The following is a 5,420-nucleotide window of genomic DNA, read 5'->3' as shown; positions in this document are numbered from 1 at the left end:
GGGATACCAGACCACCTGATCTGCCTCTTGAGAGATTTATATGCAGGTCAGGAAGCAACAGTTAGAACTGGACATGGAACAACAGACTGGTTCCAAATAGGAAAAGGAGTTCGTCAAGGCTGTATATTGTCACCCTGCTTATTTAACTTATATGCAGAATACATCATGCAAAACACTGGACTGGAAGAAACACAAGCTGGAATCAAGATTGCTGGGAGAAATATCAATAACCCCAGATATGCAGATGACACCACCTTTATGGCAGAAAGTGAAGAGGAACTAAAAAGCCTCTTGATGAATGTGAAAGTGGAGAATGAAAAAGTTGGCTTAAAGCTCAACATTCAGAAAACGAAGATCATGGCATCCGGTCCCACCACTTCATGGGAAATAGATGGGGAAACAGTGGATTCTGGGCTCCAAAATCACTGCGGATTGTGACTGCAGCCATGAAATTAAAAGACACTTACTCCTTGGAAGGAAAGTTATGACCAATCTAGATACCATATTCAAAAGCAGAGACATTACTTTGCCAACAAGGGTTCATCTAGTCAAGGCTATGGTTTTTCCTGTGGTCATGTATGGATGTGAGAGTTGGACTGTGAAGAAGGCTGAGTGCTGAAGAATTGATGCTTTTGAACTGTGGTGTTGGAGAAGACTCTTGAGAGTCCCTTGGACTGCAAGGAGATCCAACCAGTCCATTCTGAAGGAGATCAACCCTGGGATTTCTTTGGAAGGAATGATGCTAAAGCTGAAACTCCAGTACTTTGGCCACCTCATGAGAAGAGTTGACTCATTGGAAAAGACTCTGATGCTGGGAGGGATTGGGGGCAGGAGGAGAAGGGGACGACAGAGGATGCGATGGCTGGATGGCATCACTGACTCGATGGACGTGGGTCTGGGTGAACTCTGGGAGTTGGTGGGGGACAGGGGGGCCTGGCGTGCTGCGATTCATGGGGTCGCAGAGAGTCAGACATGACTGAGCGACTGATCTGATCTGATCTGATATATAAAATAAAATGCACAGTTCTTAAAGGTATTGTTAAATGGCATAAACTCTTGTAAATACCACCCCAATCAAGAAAACAAATGTTTCTATCTTGACAAAAAGTTCCCTGGGCCTCTCTCCAATCAATCCTCCTATCCCTTTCAACATAATCTATCTTTTAACTTAAATCATGAGTTAACAACATATTGGAGTATTATAAAAAGAAAAAAGAAGAGAATCTTCATAAGTGGTCATGAGTTACACAGTCAAAAATTTGTGTCAAAACTTCAAATTAATTACTATGGCTACATTGTTTTATATAATACCCTATCTTCAAGTGACCTTTTTATTTTTAAAATGATTAATAGTGACCTGAAGAATAAATAAAATATATACCCTAGTCACAAATTCAGGTGGAAATGTGATCACTTTCTAGCCAGACTGGATCAGATACCATGTGGTATCTCATTTCAGTTTGGGACTTTTTCACTATGTAGATTTACTTACCACATGACTGACTTAATATTGTATATTAGCTATAATAATTACTTTAAAATTCATTTTTCTTCGTTCATGATATAGTCATGTAAAATAATAACTGTGACTACTATTCCACTTTAAAAGTTACTGTCTGTATGAAACTGTGGGACTTCATTAGGAGTAATCCACTGTTTCCTTTGTCCTTTTGTGCTTTCTTTATTCCTCTGAATGTGATTCACAGGTAAAGACATGGGTAATAATCTACTTGTTTGATGTTGATATATATAAATATACTCAAGGGTGAAGAAAACTGGTGGGAATTGGGGTAGAGATAACAAGTAAAACAAAGCACAGTGTATTTACTTTGACACTACAACCACGCATTCATTCATTAAAAAAAAGTTTATTTATTTGTATTTTTGCTGCAGGCAGATTTTTAACCACTGGGCCAACAGGAAAGTTCCACATTCACTCATTTTTGATTTATTCTACAAATATGAGTGCTTTTGGTATTCCAGTCACTGTGCTAAGTAAGAGTCAGAGATACCTTCAAAGATGGAATAAAACACCCCCTCCTCTCATGAAAGTCATACTCTCCCAGGATCACAGACTCATGAGCAACTATTGATATAATACAGCCTGACAGGTGTGTGAATATTGTAGATGGTGGGGAAATAGAAGGGAGTTGTCAACTCGGCCTCAGGAGGAGGCATGGGTGGGATTCAGAGCTGAAGAATGAATAACAATTCACCAGGCAAAGAGGTGGGAAAGTATTTTCTAAAAAAGGAGAAGCAGCTAAGAACAAAGTATCTGGTAATATGATCCCAATAGTAGGAACCCTTGCTATGCTTCTACTAGAAGTATAATGTTCCCTCTAACAGCTTTTAATGAAGTTATAGTGAAGAAATTTCTGACCAACCTGTTTCAAAGGGCAATAAGAATCACATAAACACAGCAGGATTTTATCTGAAACAACCATAGACAACGTATCCTAGCCTAATCTTTTATTCTCAGATAGTTTTTATATTCCTAAGGAGGGAGACAGAGACAAAGAGACCCTTCCAAGCGGTAACAGTGCCACAAAAATTTTTTTTTTTCTGTTTTCTCAGCTTGATTTTTCTCCTCACTAAACACAGAGTAAAACAAGTAAGTGAAAACAAAAGGGAAATACAGAGACTCTACCACAAAGTGACTTTTGTTCTGATGCAGATTGTGATAGACACTGGCCAACCAGTGCTTCTCTGTTCCAATTGCTGGGACATATATCACCTTCGTTGTGAAATTCTTGAAATGCAGGCAGGCAATCATATCTACTTCCATGATTTCAACAGACTGCCCACTACCAGAAGTGTGATCTTTCAAGACCTGTCTCCCTCATTTCACTGCAACCACAGATTCCTCGGGATCCACTGTCATACTTGGCACATAGTAAGGTGTTCAATAAATGCTTGTTAAGAATGAAAGCAGAGATCTACCTCCAGCCATCTCTGCCTGCAGTTTTCCTTCTCTTTCCCTTGCCCTGTGATGGGAGAACTCTAATACCATGGCCAAACCATGTTTTTCCTGGCCTGCCTCTGATAACCCTCTTGTCACCTGGCAGGACACTCATCACCCCATCCCAGGAAAAGCAGATGCCTCTCCCAGACTGGAGTTGGAGCTCTTGGAGGGTAGTGATATGTCTTACTTAGCCACGGAATTCCTAAGACCTCATCAAGTCACTAGCATATAGTAGGCGCTCCATAATTCTGTTGAATAAGCAACGGTTATGAAGAGTTTATAAACTTTGCAGTGAGTTTATTTGTATCAGCAAATGTTATTGAATTCCTAATTTGCCAGTACTGTTTTAGACATGGAGGACACTGAGGTGAACAAGACTGATAGGGCCCTGGCATCGTGGGAGTTAGAGTATTCTAGTGCAGACAGACAGTAAATGTGTCTGACTCTGTTTTTGATGTGTGACTGCCTACAGCTTTCAAGCCCTGCCCCACCCCCAGCCCACTCCCTCTGTTCCACCTCTGGGAAAGTGTGGACGTTCCCTCCCTTGTTGACACTGCAGAAACCCGCATGGTGCAGAGAACTCCAAGCCGGCCCCACCCCTTAACCATAGGAACACCAGAGCTGCTGGCCCCTGCCTTCATTCAGGTCGTTTTGAATTGCCCTGCTCCTCCCAGAAAGTCTTAGCTTGTGAGCCACAGACCCCATCAGACCCTCTTGGGGCCTGTGTGGCCTCAGCTCTCTGGACACATGAACCCATCTGGTGGCACTCAGGGGGAGGCAGAGCCTGCTCCCTGTGGGGCAATCACAAGTTGCAGGTCAGCAAATAAACGAGATTTCAGGTAATGGTAAATGACATGGGAAAAATACGATGGGACAGTGTGACAAACAGTAAGGGGTGGTGAGGGTTGAGGGGTGGGGAAAGGTGAGCTCCACAGAGTTATGGTATGTGACCACCTAACCTTTTGGCCAGAACTCAACTTCACGTGGGGACTGCCAGCTGTCTCCCAGGGCTGATTCCCTTTGTCCATAATGAGAAAGAAATGATAACAATAATACTTCACTTGTTCCTCTACCTTTGGTTGGGTACATGGCCTCTAAGAAATGACATTTCCTGGTCCCTCTTTTAGCTGGGAGCAGTCATGGGACTAAAGTCCAGCCAATGGCCTGAGCCCCACTCTCCTGACCATATGCAGACTTGGTGGCTAGGGCTCTGGTGGCCACCCTGGACCACAGAACGACCGGTGGGATCCAATCCACAAAACAGAAGGAGCTGGGAGGCTTACATTGAGGAGCCCACAGCTCTGTCTGTCTCCCTCTGCTTGAATGTCTACGAGTAAACCTCTTGTATCTTGTGAAGGACACTGAAATGTTAGGTTCTGTGCTCTTCTCACCTGAACAAATTGTAAGTCATGTATTTGTTGCACCTATCACTAGAGAACCTGTTCTCTTCTTTCTTATGGCCTTCACCAGCTCAGTTCTTTCTACTTGGCCCTGGTTTTTTTTCTTCTTTTCTCTTCCCTCCTATTTTCCCTAGTCTTTCTTTCTTATTATGCAAATTTCAAGTATCTTGATAGATTATCTACCAGTAATATAGAAATGAACTTTCATTATAAAGAATATAAAATACATGAAAATAGAACAGTATGCCAAATCCTTCTACCCACAACTCCATCTCATCAGTTATTAACCTATGGTCATGTCAGCCCCATCCATACCCCAGCTTCTTCCCCCGTCCTACATTATTTTGAAGCAAACCTAGACCTCATATATATACATAAATATATATAAATAAAGTTTCAGGACTCTCTATGCACAAAAAGCTGGCAAATAAATCTTCTAGAAATAAAGCCAAACTTCTAACCTATGACTGCCTTCACTTCATGAAAATCGTCCTTTCACATAGCGTTCTGAAGTGTTGATCTTCCTAGCAAGCCTCTTTGCCCCTCCTCCTTCCTTTCTTCCTCCCTTTCGCCTCTCTCTGTGCCTAATACATTTTCTACCTGTGGAGCCTCCACATTTTTTCTTATAAGAAAATTCAGATCTAAGTTTCCCAGTCACAGAAATATACTCTTTCTTTCAACTTTCAACCACCGAGAATCTATTCTGCAAGATGGCAGCATTGACTTATTTATAATTCCTTTACAAGTTTGGAGAAAAGGAGTTTTATAAAATTCACATATTCCCAAGCACCCGTCCCCCAATTCAGATAATAAAAAACTAGTAATACACACTGACAAAATATATAATGAGTAAATAAATACACTTACAGTAGTAACCAAAATTAACTCTTGGGTCTTAGACAAAGTGTAAAACCCTAATGAAACTGAAGACTTCTTTTGATAACATTGATAAGGCATTGAACTTTTATGTAATGGACCTGGGTCATGGGGATGTTTTCTTACAAGGCAAGCTGAAACTTTTGATATTGCTCCTGTGTGAGAATCAAGCAATTTCTCAC

Source organism: Bubalus kerabau, chromosome 6 (genome assembly GCF_029407905.1).
Source record: "Bubalus kerabau isolate K-KA32 ecotype Philippines breed swamp buffalo chromosome 6, PCC_UOA_SB_1v2, whole genome shotgun sequence".
NCBI classification, from domain to species: Eukaryota; Metazoa; Chordata; class Mammalia; order Artiodactyla; family Bovidae; genus Bubalus; species Bubalus kerabau.
The sequence above is the reverse complement of the archived record's forward strand: the minus strand, read 5'-3'. Positions refer to the sequence as shown.